At 41.3% G+C, this 19,729-nt stretch overlaps 1 long non-coding RNA gene across 1 annotated transcript; it reads left to right on the top strand.

The window, feature by feature from the left end:
• The first annotated feature begins 178 nt into the window (after positions 1-178).
• Positions 179-18,031, top strand: LOC129196999 (uncharacterized). Its single transcript, XR_008574241.1, has 3 exons — positions 179-1,426; positions 1,527-1,647; positions 17,924-18,031. It is a non-coding gene; the product is annotated as an uncharacterized LOC129196999 (long non-coding RNA).
• Positions 18,032-19,729: the final 1,698 nt, after the last annotated feature.

The following is a 19,729-nucleotide window of genomic DNA, read 5'->3' as shown; positions in this document are numbered from 1 at the left end:
GCTGGGGCTGGCGCCGGCGTGCGCGGCGCCTCGAGCCGCCCGGATGAGAGACGTCGGCCTGCGCGCCCTCCGCGTGGGATCTCGCACTGCGGCGGGGGCGGCTCGGCTCCGCCGCCGGGTGCGGGAGGGGGGGTTTGAGGCGGGGATCGCGCCGCGGCAGGCGGCGGTTAGAGGCGAGGAGGGCACCCCCCGAAACGGGCTGCACCCCACAACTGCGCGCGTAGCCCGTGGGAGGTGTTTTTGGCGGGGGGTCGGGAAGTCGTGGCGTACGTACCCCCGGCGGGCCTGGGCAGGCCGAACTCGGAGGTGCGAGGAGCGGCTAGGGTTGGCGGCGGTCGCTTCTGGAGCTGGAAGGGCAGATCTAGTCAGAAACGCGCTATTTTGTGCACACCTGTAAATAGGCGTTAAAACGTGATTGCTAGCTGAATGTCTGATCGTTTGGACATAAACTGCAGTGAGAAGTGTCAGACCGAACATCAGACATCTTTTAACACCATTTCCAGGTTACAAATTTAGCCTGGTAAGGGCTGAAGGAATCCAAAGAGCACAGGTGCGCACCTTTCTTGGGCCCTTCCCCGAGGGGGCAGTCAGTGTGCTCGCTTCCACCAATGGCGCTGGGTGAACTTTTCTCTTTCAGAAGTCTAGCACCAGAACATCGCAGCTGTGAGGGGACAAATGAAGCGTAACGGCATGAATGCTCTGGGAAGCTGCACCCTCACTGTCAGTGGCTGAGCACCACCCTCATTAAGTTTGCAATTGCCTGGATGTATTTTGCTCTGGGCTTACCTACTGCTTTATCACGTCATAAATGCAGGAGGCTGGGTTTCCATTTTGACCTAACTCTGACTGGCCTTATAACACCATGTGCAGAAGTGGTCCAAAACCAAGATCCAGCTGCAGGAACAGTTGTACGTTCCCCCTCACAGTCGGCTGCAGTGAGGACATGGTGGATGTGCCCTCCTAATGTCAAAACTGAAGTTGCTAATCTTGTTATTGAGGAACATTTGCAGAGCAGGAGTTAAGGTGGCTGTGAGGCAGCCATGTGCTGAAGATCAAACCAAGTGTACAGAGCTAGAAGAGTGGCTTGAAGCCATATTTCGTGATAATGGTGATGATGATGATGAATGGTGATTAACTCCTGTACCCCACCCTCCATTTCTGACCAGCCACACCTGGGAATGTAGAACCCATCCTATTGCTCATCTAAGCCTCCTATAACACAACTCTTCTAAAGCTGGGAAGCGCTAGACAAGGGTCTGTATTACGGGTGCGCTCTACTTGGCACCACTGTGCATGGCCTCCTCGTTTCCCTGGCAGAGGACCTATTTCACATACAGCTGTATTGTACATTGGAGCAATGCACAGAACTCCAGCTGTAAGGAAGATTACACTTGACGTGAACTCCATTACATATTAAACTGCTAATGTAAGTACACCTCCTCTGAGCTATTTCCCAATCTATAGTAGCTAATTGATATCCCAAATGCCATGAGAAATGCTTTTGACATTCCATTCCTCCTCCTCAGTGAGAAGCAACCCACACCTTCCACCAGCTGTTTGGGATATGTGTTTGAATATGCCCCTCAGGTTCAGCGCTTACCTCCAGCTGCCTATGGCACTGGCCAAACCAAGAGCAGTCAGTCGCAGGTAAGATACCATTCTGACAAGTGCACTTCTGGCTAACGCCAGCTTGGGCACCTTCCTGGTATTAGAAGAATGTATGCTGTCCTACAAGAGTTGAGGATCCTGTGATATTACCAATGCAACTCATATGTTCTGTCTGTTTATTACAGCAAAGGCATGAGTTAGTTTATAAAACTGTTTACTTAGCAGCAGGAGGGCAGTAAATACTATAAATTGTTAACAATTGAATCATCTCCTGCAAAACTATAGCATGTAGATACACAGAACAGCTGACTGAAAAGTCTGCATATTCCAAGTAATGCTTTAAAATCTGTGTGCCAAAATATTTTGAAATGTTTCAAAAATATGTCTTCTGGTTGATACTGAAGTAAGGATACTTCCACTACCAGTCCAAAATCTCAACGTTTCTTTAATAGTTTACATTAGTATAAATAATATCAATACCTCATTAGTATCAATACCTCCATGTAGTAAATTTTTAAGTAGATAGTGAAAGTAGATACTTTTTAAAAAGTAAATGTTGACTGTAGGGAGTGTGGAGACCATTCTTAATCAGGAAAGAACTGGTTGTTGTGTTTTGAATAAGACGTTTTGTTTTATATTTTCCGTCTCATCCTTAAAGGATTGGTGTTCTCGGGAAACTGCCAGTTCTTCCGTTGGGTGAAAAGGTGTTCTTCTGGAAGTTAGCAACCATACTTCTGTCGATGTCATTGGACTGAGATTTGAAGTTGTACCTTAATACCTCTTTTACCTTTCTTTCCTGATTCCAAGTTTGTGTGATGTTTATGCATTTTTGTAATTTCTTAGAATCTATGAATGACAGTTGCCTTTCTAGGGTTAGCACATCTCTTACTGCAACTTCCTCTAGCAACTAATGCAACCCAGTCTCTATACAACTCACTGTTGCAGACCTGAAGCATTTAGAAATCGAGTCACATTTAAAAGAAATGTGATCCTCTTATAAAACTTATGATGTTGTAAATGCTGGTGTCTACCTTTTGATTTTTGAGCCTTAAGATATGCTCAAATCATGTTCACATTCTCTTAGGAATGTGATATTAATAAATGTGAATGTTAGTGAAGAGTAGGAACGTGCTTTTCCTTTCTTTTTAATGAAAGTGGAGATTGTCACATAATCACAGAACTTCAGGAACTAGTACTCTTAAGACAGTACGCATAGGAAGAAAGCACTCTTCACTCTAAAAAGTGAAGGAATATGGAAGGAATAACCCCATGCACCGGTACAGAGTAGGGGTAGACCTGCTGGGAAGCAGCTCTGCAGAGAAGGACCTGGGAGTCCTGGTGGACAACAAGCTCTCCATGAGCCAGCAGTGTGCCCTCATGGCCATGAAGGCCAATGGTATCCTGGGGTGCATTAAGAAGAGTGTGCCCAGCAGATCGAGGGAGGTTTTTCTCCCCCTCTACTCTGCCCTGGTGAGGCCACATCTCGAGTTCTGTGTCCAGTTCTGGGCTCCCCAGTTCAAGAAAGACAGGGAAGTACTGGAGAGAGTCCAGTGGAGGGCTACGAGGATGATGAGGGGACTGGAGCATCTCTCGTATGAGGAAAGGCTGAGAGAGCTGGGTCTGTTTAGCCTGGAGAAGAGAAGGCTGAGAGGGGATCTTATCAATGCTTATAAATATCTAAAGGGTGGATGTCAAGAGAATGGGGCCAGACTCTTTTCAGTGGTGCCCAGCAACAGGACAAGGGGCACGAGCCAGAACACAGGAAGTTCCACTTGAATATGAGGAAAAACTTCTTTACTCTGAGGGTGACCGAGCACTGGGACAGGCTGCCCAGAGAGGTTGTGGAGTCTCCTTCTCTGGAGATATTCAAAACCTGCCTGGATGCAATCCTGTGCAACCTGCTGTAGGTGATCCTGCTTTAACAGGGGGATTGGACTAGGTGATCTTCAGAGGTCCCTTCCAACCCCTACCATTTTGTGATTCTGTGGAAACAAACTGTATTAATCTATTTTTAAACATATTTGTTCTGGTTTATCCAGTTGTTTCAAATACAACATGATGAACATGAAATAATTTTTTGCTTATAAAACTGAACAGGCTTTTTACTAAGAAAACTAATTTTTAAATATTACAGGTGCTGCTACCATGCTAGTTCTGTGTGAACAGACTCACTTGCACACCGCTTTTCTAAGTTCTTATTACTTCTCCTTACAACTTCCATGGGAATTTTTGTAATGAGAGTGAATCCATCTTTGTTAAAATTAACAGTGGTGTAATGGTAGTAATACATACCATTTGTTTATGTATTGACCATGCCATTCTGCATGTGAGTCTGTGTGTTTTGCTGATACACCGTTTGCTGATAAGCTTTTCTTTCCTGAGGGCATCCTACTAATATTCAAAAGGCTGATGCCATCTTTTGCCTTTGCATTGCTGCTTATTTGTGGCTAAGATGTGGCCACCCGGAAGGTATCTAATGCTCACACTTCCCATGTGGTGCTGGACTACTTGCATATTGCAACAGCATGAGCAGAGTGTGCTGGCTACCCTACGGCCCGCAAAGAGGCCGTGTGTTTCCAGATTACAGTTCTTGCGTAAATGTCCCACAGTACCACAAAGTGTATGATGACCTGCTATGACTGTGCAGTTCTTGTCACTAAAAGTGAGCCGTTTTAATTCATAAGTCTGAGATTTCATAAGGCAACAGAATCCCTTCCTGCAGTTAATAATTTGCCTTTCATATAAACTATACTGATCCATAGACTAGCATGTTCTTGACTGGGTGGTCATCCCTGACCAGGTCATATAATTCCTGGCTTACTTTATTATGTCTGTATTACTAGGCACTGGCCATTTTAATGGGACTGTTGGAGGCATTACTGCTGACTGTTGAAAAAAAAAAATCCACAAAGCAGAACTCCAAATCCTTAAGACTGGCTTAAAAAACTGTATTTATTTAAAAAGGACTGTTTGTTTATGTATGAGCTTTTCATTCAAATTCATGTTATGTGTTCAGTTCTTTTCTTGGGATCCAGAATGGCTAGGTATATTTATTTTAAAACCTGAACCCAAGCTGTCCAACTACACAGGAACTGAGCTTAAAGAAGAATGCCAGCTATTGGAAGACAAGAGGTTTCATGACAAAGTGTGACAAAGAAATAATAAGGAAAAAAAGCTAATAGGAAAAAAACCCAACAATAGAGACAAGGGCTTTAGGAATAAAACAAGTAATAGTGGCTAAAAGCTGATGTTTATTATGGTAGTAAAATTTTACCTTCCACCCTCTTTTTTTCAGGAAGCTAGCAGAAACGTAGTTACAGAGAGGCAGCTGTATGCAATCATCAATGCAGATGAATGGTTGAGAGGCCCATCCTAAAGTTATTCAGAGAGAATAGATAAATCTCATAAATAGTACAGTATCAAAATGTCACTCAGCTGTTGGTGTCTAAAACCTTCTTGCCCTGTTATCTTATGTCTCAGAGTAATTGTTGCTAGAGGACTACTGCATGCTGTAATAGACAGTTCTAAGTGGGTGACAAATCAGTTCTGTAATTCATTCTCTAAAGCATTGCAGTAGATTACATCCAGAGGTTTTTTTGTTTAAATTTCAAAAGGAAAAAGTGAAGCTGAGCTTGGTAATCAGGCAGAGTATTTTTCATATTGGTTCACTACTCTTAACGTACAGAAACTCTGGCTAGGTAAAACACGTATTTGCCACCCAGAACTGGCAGAGGTACTTCTGCATATGTATAATACCCTACCAGGACAGTTGTGGCCAAAAGGTGTGGAAATACACTATTCTGGCTTTTGAGCATCTGCTTTCCTATTATTAGGTATTCCTTGCAAATGTTTTCAAGTTTTAAGGAATGAGAGGCATCCTTAATTGCAGGAGAATACTGGGAAGTGATCCCGTCTGTCTGAAATCCACAGAAGCCTGAAACCGTGGAGATGCCTCATTTGCTGCATTTCTGTACCTTTCTTACTTAAGGAAATACCTGTGAACACCATGCAGGATGGAGACATGTTGAATATACCTGATGAGATTTTTTTGCGGTGTCCTAAACGACCTTTAATATGGGTGTATACATGGCACTCTAGCCTGGGACCTTGACAGTGTTTGGTGGCAAAGTGAAGAGCAGCGTTGACATAGCCACAAAGAGCTCACTATTTACAGTTACATCCCTGACTTTGATCCAAGGCTAATGTCTTGAAAACTTATGTTTATTTCATTCATCTAATAATGTTCAAAAGAAGAGCCATCATTCATTGAACAGAAAAAATGAAGTTTACATTTTACGTTTTTATTTAAGGCTAATTGTGTAATGCATTTCTTGTGCCTCAAAGCACTAATTTCAGTTTATTCAATGAATAAGCAGAGTATAAATACAATAGAAAAAAATAACCAAATATAAGAAGTTCAGAATAGGCCCACCGTCTGCTTTCTTCTATTTTCTTTCTTCAATGCTTTCCGTCCATGTCATTAGGCTGCTGCAAAGCACTAAATTCAGTGTGTTCCAAACAATTACTGGTATTACTATTTACGTTTGTTCAGCACTTGGAGACCTGACCCATTTTCATTTCTCTCTGGTACCTGGCACTGTGCAAACACAAGAGAAGATATTCCCTGTCTTTTGAGTACATACTTGCCTCCATTACCTCCCACCGGAACTGCAGGCAAGATACATAAGCAGGAAGCCAGCAGCCCTTAGAAAATCCCACGTTCCTACGGAAAGCACTTGTACATCTCAGCAGCCCAGACTGCCACAAGCATCTCAGTCTCTCCTGCTCTCAGCTTCTTATTGAGTATTGAATCGATCCTTTTGTTGTGAGCGCTCAGTGGTGTGGGCCTGGCATATTTAAAAGATTTCCTTAAGCTGTGCAATTTCCACTGTCAATAACTCCACTCACATAGAAAATTTCTCCCATAGAGGAACAAAGAACTTCCATAAGAAGCACTCACAGACAATGGGAACAAAGTCCCACTGGCCCTGAGGGCTACCATTTCCTACTCCAAGTACATGCTGCATTTCTAGAACTTTGTTTTCTCTCATAAAAATCGAGTACATTTAGGGAGCGTTCACAACAACTAATGTTTGGCCTACAGCTAAGTTACCCACATCTCCATCTAAAGGGATGCTTGGTCCTACCCGAACCAAGGCTTCTGTGTCACACATCATTGGAGTCTCTAGCATGCACAGCCCACTCTGCTTGTCTGCCACATGTAGATGTCATCATTGTACTCAGTTCCCCTCTGTGAGAATGATGCACTGAAAGTTTTCCTTCAGCACTGCTTAGCTGTCCTCCCCAAACTACACTGAATGGCTTCTGCCCCATTGCTTCAGCTTCTACTCTGTGGGGTATGACGAGGCAGCAAGCCCCACCGTGGAACACATTCATCCCTCACAGGTGCTCAACTCAATATGACTGGTTGGTGTATGGCAGAGAAGCCCAGGTTTCACCACTTTGAAAGGCATTAAGGTGTCTGTCCTCTGCTCAGGAAAAGATGTCTACAACCCCAATACACATTCTGTCCCTATTACTCCTCTTAGGTTGACCCAAATGTAAGCAAAATGTTCTTCAGAGACAGGCTCCTTTGTCAACACTGATGAGCATCTTGGTTGGAGAATGGAGCTAGCGATGCCAAGAAACTGATGCCCTGGCCCCACAATAATGTCCTCCAGTTATGGGGCCCCTATTGTTCTTAAGTCTGCATGCTCATTACAGACTAGAGATCCACCTCTCCTATGTCGGACTTCATATGAAGGCTGGATCCTTGAAGTCCAGGGTGTACCATGTAGCATCTTGTTCAAAGATGTTATTTAATTTCTCAGACCAAAGACACATCTGACAAGCTACTCCTGGTTATTCTACCTGACCTGAAAAAAGATGGCCTTCACCTTGCTGAACTAGCATTAGAACTGCAGTCCTTTTACTGTAAACTGTTGGACCAGCTCCAATATTACTTCTGGGAAATCCTCACAGCAGCAAAACCCTCGTCCTCTCCCTGCAGAGTCAGATGAGCAATGCTTTCTGCAAGCTCTCCAGCTCACCTCTCCATCCCTCTATGACTGAGGTTGGGCTAGAGTGGAACACCTCCCTTTTCTTGTGGAAAAGAAGCATAAAAAGGAAAAAAAGCACACAGAAATGAAAAAGGGAGAAGACACAGTAGAAATAGGAGAAAGTATCAAAAAGAAGTAAGGAAAGTAAAAGGAATAGAAGAAAGCAGAGGAAGCAGCAGAAAGTAGTAATAGCAAAATACACAAGGAATTTAGAGCCAAATACTGAAATGACTGCTTCGTACCACATGAAGCTTTGCAGGACAGTGCAGAGGTGCTCTTACAAGGAGTGTTAGAGAAAATGTTTGGAAGAGCTTTATGTGCATATGGGATGAGGTAGGGCAGGGGAAAGAAGGTGTTTTTTTCAGCTATTTATCCATGCTGCGTAGGGAGCAGAAGATGGAGGAATGAACTCCCTTCTCATCTGCGCCATAACATCATCTGGAGTGCAGCAGTTGTGCTCCAGATGTCTATGGAAAATGAAAATAGCATTTGCAAAGCTGAAGAATTTGGGGCCCATAGCACACAGGTAATGTACTCTCTGAGCAACAGAATAGAGGCTTCTCTAACTTACCACTTTCTGTCATCTACAGACACAGGTTTCCCCTGGCTAAATCAGTCCTTGTGAAAACTTTCTAGGAAAAAATAAACACAGCAGGAAAAAGAAAATATTATCTAATATAACAGTGTCCTGAACATAAAATTCTCCCCTGCAAAGAACCTGTGAGAAAAAATGAACCAGCCATGTATATGGCTGATATACTAGTGGGATTTTCAGCCAGTTGTGATCTTCAAAAAAAAGCTTAAATGAAACATGCATTTCAGTGTTAGCAGAATAGAGAACCAAAGTGACTCACCTAAGGTCATAAAGAAGACTGTTTCAGAGCTATAAACTGAGTTAATGTCATGAGGGCACCAGGCAGGAAATGAAGAGCCTTGTTCTTTGCTGTTGGCTCTGCCACTGACTTGCTGTGTGGCAAATCACTTCCTCTTCAGGTGACTCAGTTTCTCCCGTAAGCAAATGGAAATAATGATTCATCTTTGTAAAAATCCTTTAAGAATGAAGATGGAAAATGTTATAGAAGAATGAAGTAGGAATTCCATTCCAGTGCTCTCCCCAGCCCATCCTTTGTCCTCTTCTTGCTGGATTTTTAGCAAAATGATGTCTTTGTTACTGTGAATGGTATTTTGTTAGGGATAATAAAGCTGAAAATTATATAGCAAAAGCATGTTAATGAATTAAATGTGGGATAATTTTCATTATATGCTATAAACAAACAGAAGATGTGCTAAAAGAAAATTATCTGCGTTGCAAACTCAGTCAGGCAAAAAATGAAATGCCAGTTCGCTGCTCAATCTGGAGAAGAAAACAGTATGTGACTATGTAATTTAAAAAGTTGTCATAATATAAGCTGAAACAAGGTGGGCATATATTATTAGACCCTTGGAAGTGTGCTGAAACAGGCACAGGTAGAAGAACTGAGTGAGAACATAAAAGTAAGATTATAATTTTAAAGTCAACAACCTCATTTACAGCAGAAATAGAAAACATATAGCAGTTGAGGTAAGGCACTATAAGAGGACAAAAAGGAGTACAGGCCTTACTTTGTGGGTTGGTACCCAGGGATACTGAATTAACCCTGCTACAAGCTTCAAGAAGTAAAATGGGGAAGATAGGCAAACCAAAGTTTCAAATGAACCTTTTGTAATGTATTCCTGATCTTCTAAATGTCCAAGTTCAGAAGTACCTAAGACCGGTTTTTAGAAACACTAATCATTTAGAAATATAAGTTAAATTCATCAGAAAACCATGTAGAAAAATATAGGAGGGAAACTTCTCCAGCTAAGATCTATGATAGCGATTATTAGTTACTTGAATTAAAGTTTTCAATATCATACATGCACATTTGCAACCTAGTGTACACCTGCTGTTTGTTATAACCATATGAAAATCTACAAACAGCCAGTTAGCCAGCTGATCTTATATTGACCAAGGTGGTACCTTCAAATTAATGCTTAAATCTACATTTTACATATGCAACTGAATGTCCATATTTTAGAAATGATGTTTCAATTTTATTTATAAAATGTTTTAAACCCTCTGGCATTGAGAATATTGTGCAATCTCAGTAAGACCGATATCCAATAGGTCTTAAACATATTTTTGCTTTTGCTGTTACCCAGGCTAGTTTTGCATGCTCCTTTATCCTAAGCTCAAGAACAACTCCATACCCATTCTTAGATACATCTGGACCGATTTTGATTGTCTGAAAGACTATATATTTGTGTATGAAGCTGAATTGTTGCATGAAAACAGTAGTTGCATCAATTGCTTCCATATATTTTGCATTATGCTGTGACATTTATTTTACATCACTGCATTGTAATTTGGTTTTAGCTTTCTTTTATAACATCTCTTTGCTTTCCTTGGCTTTTTAACTGACTCTCTGGAGCATTTCCTGTTTAAATTATCAATTACTGAAGCCATGCTCCAGGACCTATTACTCCTTACTCCTTCCCCTAGGAAACATTTTACTATGCACAGTTCAGCATTTTTTTAGATCATTGTACATCATTCATATTGACATTGTGTTGGCTGTACAAGTACACTCGTTTGTTCTGTTAACTGGAAGTCTGGGCCCTTTTAAATCTATCTGCAGTTGTCATTAGGATTTTCTGAAGAACTCATGCCAGACAAAAGTCTCTAAATACATGTAGTAGATAATGTATACATTTTAACGCTCTCATTATCCATCCGTTGCTCTGAGAATTCGTGTTTTACTTCCAATTTTTCCATAATCTCACATTATTTCTTCTTCTTTTGACATCTGGTAATGCCATAGTGCTGTAACTTACGTAATGAATGGATTGCTGAGGATACATACAAATTCCAGATACTCCATCACTCCCTTCACTGAATTTCTTCTTTCTATGGGTTTCTGTGTTGGATTTTTTTGTCTTAGCATACCCACTCTGCTTCGCCTGTTTGGTATTCACTGTGGGGTACTCAGTACTATGTGAACTATGCGATTCAAGACCATGCTGTGTGTAAAGGAGAACATTAACCTATTAACAAACATGCTGTGAGGTTGCTGTTCTCGCTCTGCTTCAGGTGCTGCCTGTGCAGTTTGGAACCGAAAAGGCTCTTGCTTGTTCTCTGCAGTCTGCCACTTGTGTAAAACTGTTTCTGGGTCCTGCCTATTGCGCAAACCTCCATCTCCAGGAATTAATATGACAAAGAGAAATGCCGATGTTGAGCTCTCTAAGCAGTGTAGTCCTCTTGTACGTCACTCAGGCACCCACTGTCACTACCTGCCATAGACACGAACCCAAAAGTCCTCTGGAATGCCTATTGCTTTCAGTAAAAAAGCAGCACTAGCCTTCTGCAGAGATTTGAAAGTCTCTTATTTTCTCAGAATACCCTATTTTAATTAGATTATTTTCAGATGTGTCATTGAGTAAATATGGAAGAACTTTAATGCAATTAAAAAGGTTTAATGCCAGGCATGTCATATTCTGTTGCTGATTGGATCCTTTCATAGTTTTTGAATTTGCCAACACCCTGTCCTTCTACATCTGTTACTGCATTTCTTCTCTCAGCTTTCTTCCCTGCATGTCAAGGATTACAACCCTTGGCATTCAGTTCCTCGGTTCCTTTACCCGCCATTACCAAAGGAACCAAAAAGCCTTTGCCCTCAATTCAGGTATTTTGATTCTCAGTACCCACTCCCACACAAAACTCACCTCTTAATCTGCTCCATGCTGAGGCAGCTGAAAGTCAGTGAATATTTTATTTCCTCATGTGTGAGAAATTAGGCTTCGCACATGTAATAAATGTTACCAGTTAGAAAACAAAAAGTGCAGCTTGAATGCCCAGGGAACAGAGAAATTAAAACTTCTGCAGCAGAAAATAATTTGCTGGGGAAAGGAATATCCCACAGTTAGAGAATGTAAGAGGCCATAATTGTAAGTTCTTTATTTTCATGGTATAGTCTTCTGTTGTTTCAGATCACCTCAGCTTGTTAATTTTTTTCCTCTATCTAGCTTTATAGCTCAATATAATTCACTTACTTCTAAATGATGTTGTATTACAGAGCTTCCCTTGTATTGGGACATGTTGGTATACCTTTGCCTACTTGCTATGTAAACAGATCTTCCACGTGTCCTGTCTTCTGCTAACACACAGATTTTGAATGGAGCTCCTACAAAGCGCTCCTTCCAGCTTTCCCATCTGTATGCTCCCAGCTCTCTGGCTGCATGGTAAGGAAAGCAGCAAAACTAAGAAATTCAAGAGATTTTGCTCCAAGGATAAAACTTACTGTATTCCCTTTTCTGTAAAAACATGGCCAATAGGCTGTGGGGGTTTTTTTAAAAAAAAAAAAGTGACAGGAAAGGAAGAGCTGACAAATAAGCAGCTCCCCACAGTGTCATACTTCTGACACCACCTAAAATCCACACACATGAAATGCAGGATACAGGTGAGAGAGAGCTGTGCAGTATAGCGGTGCCAGGAGTCCGGGGCGATGCCTCAGCAGCTGCGCAGTCATTCCAGGAAGATGGAGGCATCAAAGATATATAGTGAGACAGAAATTCTGGCCCCGTTAGGTCAACAGCGGTTTTGCCACTGACTTTATTTAGTCTAGGATGGCATCCCGCGTGCCTGACTCATACCAAAACTCTGAACTGAGTATCAGGATCCCTGCCCTGCCTACCCTTGCTCTTCTGGTTCCTTGCCAGTTCCAGCACAGGGAAGGTTTGAACTGGGAGATGAATGGGGCCGTGCTCCCCTTCCATTAGCACTGTTCAAAGTATTGTGTAGCTTCTTATATACCATGTCTGGATCCCACTCTGCATAGTGTAAAAAGGCAACGGGAGAACATAGTTGAATGGCTGTGCTTCAAAAATCACATGATTTTTGGATTATTTTGTTCTCCCATGCTGTTTAATGCCAGAGGGGAACATATGGCCCAAAGTGATGTTTTCCCACTTTACAATTCACATATTCTTTACCATATGTGAGGTATTATTTCATGCTATGGCATCTATAATCCCTCCCATGTTTATTCTTCCCTACCACAGGATGGACAATATACATTTTGTCTTTCTGCTCCTAAGGCACGGCCACTCTGATGGTCTTTTCAGACATTGGCTATAGTTTTCCAAGAATGTTCCTAAAAGATTTTGATGTGCTTTTTCATTATGTCTGTGAGAAATTGTAATGACATCTTTAGTTTTAACTTTGGTTCTGTAAGCGCTTAAAGCTTTCTCGCTAGGCAAGTCACAGACCACTTGATCTGTTATCAAAGAAGCTTGTATGATCCCATAGTCACAGAATTTGAGCTTTTAATCTCCAACGTATGACATATGCGTCAAAGGCTTTGTGGGCAGCCACATTCAGCAACAAATCATACAGCTCTCCTACATTTTATTCCGTTTCAGTGAACGATATTTATCAAATCTGCCCATTATCTCCTCCAATAGATGTAGATATTAAACCCCCTGAAGCTGATGTTGCAGGTAAGTAACTTTGATAAAAAAGATTGCTTCCTTTGGTACAATACAAGAATAATTTTGTAAAGGATGAATTTCTGTCAGCTGTTACTCATGTTCTCTGTCATTTCTAAGGTAGAAACTTAATTGCATCCACTCTTTTCTCCTTCATCCCTTTTAATTTTACTTTGCTAAGATCTTCTAGCTTTCTCTCTAAACCCCCACTAAATTCAGTGTTCCTTAGCATAAAACAATGTGCACTCAAGTGGAAAAAATAAATCCCAGTACCTCTTCATAAGATCCAAGAAGATTTGTCCCAAACAGATGTAAACAACTGAGACTGTTGAAAAAGAGCTAAAAGAGACTTAGTTTGTGCAGCAATGGGATAATGAACAGCACTAGCAATCTCAGAGTCTAACACAGGATTACTACAGTTTGCATCTCATGATTGATTGATTTTCTATCTGAGAAGGTGTAATCTTCAGCTGAAGTTCCCCCTGCATTTGAGGACATCTAGGGAAAAGTGATTCTATTATATGTAGTAATGCGGGAGGACAGACTGCACTTCTGTCACAGGGCATTTAGAGGAGGTCTCTTTTTTTCTGCTCTACTACTAATTACTTGCAATAAGAGATTAAATATGCTTTGAGACCTATACTTATCTGTCCAAATTGATAGAAATCAACTAATCAGTCCACAGACATTGTGAATATTGTATAGAAGTTGCTTTCATAGGAAGCCAAGCAAAAAAATAAAAACAATGTTCTCAAGAAAAATCAATGGTGCGGCCTCGTGAGCATATCTCTCCGAAAAGAGTATTGCAAAGGTAACAAATAGCCAGAGAAAGGGAAGCAGAATGACCAGGAACGTGGAAGATATCTGAAATAAAGAGAAAGCAAGGATGTTCACTGTAGGGAAGGGACAAGCAACTGGAGTCATGATAATATTTAGAGCACTAAGTAGTGGAGAGCAGAAAGATAAGGGACATTTGGTTTCCTTAGACTGCAAAACAAGGGAATGCTTATGGAAAACAAAAGAAGGCAGTGGAAAACTAGGACAAGATTTCCCCTTCGCCCCCAGAACCGGCCAGTTAGACTCTGGAATTCATTGTGCCTGAGAACAGCTAAAACCAGTGCCCGAAACAGCCTGGCAGCCTCCTGGCAGCCTCCGGCGCTTCTCAGCGGTGAGACCCCGCGGTGGCCCGGGTCCCCGCCGCGGGCCGGCGGCCTGGCGCTCCACCTAGTGCTGCCTGCCTGCAAGGAGAGCCGAGCTCAAGTCCTGAGCCGGAGCATCCCCCGGGCGAGCTTTGTTCCCATCAAAGTAGGTCGGACAGCTGCCCTTTGTATCACCCCAGAAATCCGTCCTGGTAAACAGAATGACACGGTTAAACGGGATTTTTACTTCCTCTGCGAAGAGCCGGTGTGGGCCACCAGACCCTGGACCACCCGCCTAAGCTAAGGCTGCCATTTCAAGGCAATGTTCCATCCTCTCTCAAACAGCACAGGACAAAACACCTTGGTGAGGCAGTAATGCGCTCTTCATTCACTAAAAAGTACTACAGAGGTTTCCTAAATGCAAGGAACAACAGGAAACTAATAGGAATAGTTTTATACGTACGTATTTCAATATAAAGTTTTCCTTTAATTATTTCCAAGAATATTTCACAGCTAAACACTTCAGTGCAACTTGGATAAATTGATTTAATTTTTAAGTCCAATTGTTAATCTTATAACCAGGAAAGGTACAATGAATTATGTTAATACTAACTAATTTAACTCTTTAGCTTAGTATGTTTTTCAGTTGTTTTAAGGACATAATATATATCTATTTTTCAATGAAAAGATCGATAATCAAGATTTGAGAAAATGGAAACAAAAATATACTTGCATGGAAATTATTTATAAAAATGCAGTAAAACTAAAAAAAAAAGGTTACTTTTCTTTTTTTAAAATTACTTTGGTCTGATAGTTTTGAAATGAGTATTCACATCTCTCAGTCAAACACAAAATCAGTTTCAGAAATGGAACTTGCAACTTGAAGCAATGTTAGAAGACATGTCACCAGGAGAAGGAGCTGGGAACTGATACCTTCAGGCTAATAGCAATGATAATTTTGGAATTAATTGATCAAATAGTAAGTGTGCATTGTTCCTTTTAAAAATGAAACCATTAAAGTCTAAATTTGCTACACTCTATTAAAATAATTAAAATTAAATTTAATTAAAGCAGTGTGTATTTGCTACTGCAGTTTAAAAGAAGGTTAGATCTGCTTTTTTAAAAGCTGAGAAATGGCACACAAGTTATTAAAAAAAAAACCCCAGCATTTAAAAAATTGCAAATTCAATGACTCAAAAACTTTTAAAACTCCCAGAATGAAGACTATGCATGTAACACATGTTCATGCATCATAAGATGGCAGCTAATTTTTAGTTTTACTGCATTTTTATAAATATATAAACAACGCCTACCTGATACTTCATTTTCTTCAAACTCTGCATTTTCTCTTCTCTGCTATACTAGCCTTTTTAAAGACAGAATTACACATTTTTGCTCCACCTCTGGCATTACCTGCCTGGATTCTGGAATTCTGCAGACAACACTGAAGATCTGATGTCAGGCACCCAGAAATGAAGAAAAAAAATTGGTGACTACCTGGGAAAAAGAATGAAGTAACTTGCCTATTGCCACATAGGAACATGACAGAAACAAGGACAAGGACATCTCTCTCTAACTTCTTAGCAATGTGATCATTTTTACTTCTGCAAACTGCTGTCTCCTTTGCTTTTAAACTTTTCAACTTCAGCAACAGATGAGGCAACAGCTCTAAAAAGAATTGTCTTCTTCAGCACCAAGCCTCATTCAAAGCCAGATCAATTCCATGCTCTCTAACGGACGAGCCAGGAATATTGTAGGAAAAGAAACAGATCAGATAATGAATTGTACCATAAGCGATATAAAATAGAAGACCTTTTCCACCTCTAGGGTGTGTGATGGTACAACCTTCAGAGTGTTGCTTTAACATTGTTTTTAACATTACAATGTAGACTATGCTGTAAAATAAATAATTGGAATGTTATAGTCAAATAATTGAAGGTGGGGTTTTTGATTTCCCATTTGAATTTTCAGAAACTTCAACATATTCCAATTCCAGCAAAACTGATTTTTCTAATAAAAATAGTTCTATGATTTTTTTTCCCTGCCAGCTTTTAAAGCTGGTTGTTTTGGCCTAACCAGCAAGAATTTAAGGGCATCTAATTCCCAGTGAATGAACTTTGTTTCTGCTGAAACTGGCAGGAATTTTGTGATTCACTTCAGTGAATAAACCCAGTGAAGGCTGAGCACTTCTGAAAATCCTGCTGCAATCTGGCATCTTCTTCCTTATTTAAATTGTGCAGGTGTTAGTTATTATCAACAAATGTTCACTACAAAGAAACAAATAAATAAAATACATATTTACTATTTCTGTACACCTGAGGTGAAGCAGCATGTATAACCTTTGGGACAAAATTACCACCTTGGGCCATATTTATGCCTCTTATTATTTATGCCTTTCTCTTCCTCTTTTTGTATTACTCATAACTGATGATCAAGGGCATCAGGCACTGACTTCTATATCCCTCCCTAGATATATCATCCTTCAAACTATCCATTCATTCATTCCAAGGCTGTCATCAGGGGGATGCTGTCAGTTGCAATGAATGTCAGAGCAGGCCACAAATCCACTATAGACACATTCCTGTGAAAGTTGGTGGATCTTGAAGCCATGTTCACAACATAGTTCTGTTTTCCTGTATGTTTTCCATTTCATTAAACAAAGCACCACAAAATGTTCACTTTTCCAAGTATATTTCAATTCACTCTCCATAGTGCTCTCAATTCACTTTAAAAGTGAGTATTATTCCCTGAAATAGGAGAAAGAAGCATTTAAAGAAGGGATCAGTAAGAAATATTACAAGCTTTTACCTAGATTTTCACGTTCAACGCAAGCAGGCAGTATGAACACAAGCTTTGCAAACCAGATCCTCAGTGAATCTCATCATGGTACACTACTACGGTAGAGAGAAACTCTGGAGAACACACACTGGGGTACAACAGGCCAGCCTCAGCACTAACACAGGGCTCACCTAAGCCTTGGTAGATGTTGAAGAGGCACACGGTGTGCAAACACATACAGAGCGTATATGGGCTAGGACAGTCTGTAGGTACTGATACATACCCACTGAACAGTATTTCAGCCACTACTTACTACTTATTTCTGCAGAAAGCAAGCTGATTGCTACTGCATTTTTTACTCAGAGATGTTTATATTGTACCACCACAGTTTCAGAATTGATGATGTTCCAAGAATATTACTTGATAATTAAATTCCCTTCCTTTGCTAGATTTTAACAAAGGCCCTTTAAATGAGAAATAATGTGAATAATTGTATTATAATATACAAAATTCTTACCTCTATTAAGTCCCATTTTAACCTCTTTCTAAAAGCTTTGTAGTTCAGATATTGTTTTTCCCCACTACATTTTTCTTTAGTCCCAAACTTAAAATTGCCTGTATATTTTTAAGCTAAGAAAAATTAATCAAATTTCATTCTTAAAATCAAAATATTTTTCTGTTTTCTAAAATACAATCCATTAGTAGCAAATTTCCAAAATAATTAACAGCTGTTCTCTTATGCCTGTCTCAAATCCCCACATGATACAACTTTATTTGGCATGGGGGTTTTTTTGAACATCTATTAAAAGCTAATCTCCCGATCTGTTTATTATTCAGGAGGGTCCCTGACCGTCCAGCCTGCAGGATAAGACCCCCATCACGTTGCGGGAGCAGGGGGTGCGGCGGGCACAACGGAGAGCCGCTCCGGGCACGGGGAAGGAAGGGGAAGCTGGTGCAGCCCCCCGCGCCCCCCGGGCCTGGCAGGGGCGGCTGCGGCCGGCAGAGGGCGGCCTCGCCCCGGCAGTGTCCCGGGGTGTCCCGGGCCCCCCCGCCCGCGGAGCGAGAGCCGCTTTCCCGGAGCCGGCAGCACAAGGGGGAAGCCTCGGCGAAGTGCTTTCAGCAGGCGGGAAGCGTGAATTCCAGAGCAACCTCGCCCACAGGTATCCTTCTGTATCCGTCTGTAGTCAGTTAGGGGTAAGCACAGGGAGTGGGTATGATAAAACACGTTTTGCACAAAATAAATAGTAATAAATAATCACCCTTATCTAATAAGCGTCTAGAGGTGGAGCATTTCTGCTTGAGTACATACGCTGGCTCCAGCTTTTGGACCCTAAGCTTTTCCGGCTGGGCGAGTTACTAGGGAAGCACCTGAGGATTTAGGAGAACTGAATTCCAGCCTACATTTGCCCGCAAATGTGGTCCTCAGGTAAACTCATGCAAGTCACTCCCTGCCCGTGTCCCAGCTCCCCACCCCTAAAACACAAGGAAACTGGGAGGACAACTGTTTGAAAGTGCTGCAAGGTGCACAGGTGCCTTACATGTACTCGTATATGGAAAATGTAGAGATGTCGCTTTAGTGTTCTGCTTCATAACTACAGGGTATTTATGAATGTATGCCTATATAAATACACATACACACAATATGTAAACGTGTGTATTTCTCTCTGGTACGCATGTGCATTGTTCTGGGAAATTTGACAATAAATTCCTGAGCCGAAAGAACGACAGAAGTGAGGGAGAGATACCTACTCCAGGACAGGAACAGCCATATGGGATTAGTGAAGTGATCCACTGACAGCAGCAAAAGATTCCTTAGAAGGAGATGCAGGAAAACTCACAGTACAGCATGTCAGTGGGAGGGCAAGGGTATTTCATGTGTTGAACCATAAACTTTTTGCATAAAAAAATCACTGGTACCGGTTTGGCTATGCTCTTCACACATGAAAATGAAAAATAATGACACAGCCAGTATCTTTTCCAGGTGTGTAAGCCGACATGGCAAACTCTGCTCAAATAGATCTGTCTGGAAAAGCAAGACCAACTTCATGTTGTTTCCCATGACCTGAAGAATTCAATTTCAGACACTTAACCCAGAGGTAGCTTTTGCAGTCACACAAACAGGATGGGATGGAGCACAGCAGCATCCAAGGAAACATTCAGAGGCAGAAAATACCCCCCCAACTCTTTCCAGAACATTACAGGCACAAACTTGGAGGTTTTACTCAAACTTTAGCTATCTTGGTTAGTTTCAGTTTCTGAAAAAGCCTTGTTTTTTCCTTATGAAGGAATCCAGAAATTTTAGAAACTTCTTTTTCCTTTAAAAGGCATGATTCTGTTTAAATAACTTTTTCAATAGAAAATTCTTTCAGCTTTACTAAGTTTCTGTATTGAGTCAGTTCTAGTTTCTGTGTAAATGGCAACACTTCAGTGTTTTCCAGTCTCCACTGTTCTTCAGACCTTCAGGCAAACACAAATCTTTTCTCTCTTTAGTGTATTGTCACATCCACCACACAGTTCCCTAGAGCTGGGAAGAGTTGTCGCTGCTGCACCGTCGGGCTGATGGCTTGCTCAGCGGCCTGACCTGCCGGCGCAGGTGGGCACCTTGCCCAGCTTTGCTGGATCCCACTGGGAACCCCCAACCAA

This window comes from Grus americana, chromosome 1, assembly GCF_028858705.1.
Source record: "Grus americana isolate bGruAme1 chromosome 1, bGruAme1.mat, whole genome shotgun sequence".
NCBI classification, from domain to species: Eukaryota; Metazoa; Chordata; class Aves; order Gruiformes; family Gruidae; genus Grus; species Grus americana.
Note: the sequence above shows the minus strand (reverse complement) of the source record. Positions and strands in the feature narration are given on the sequence as shown.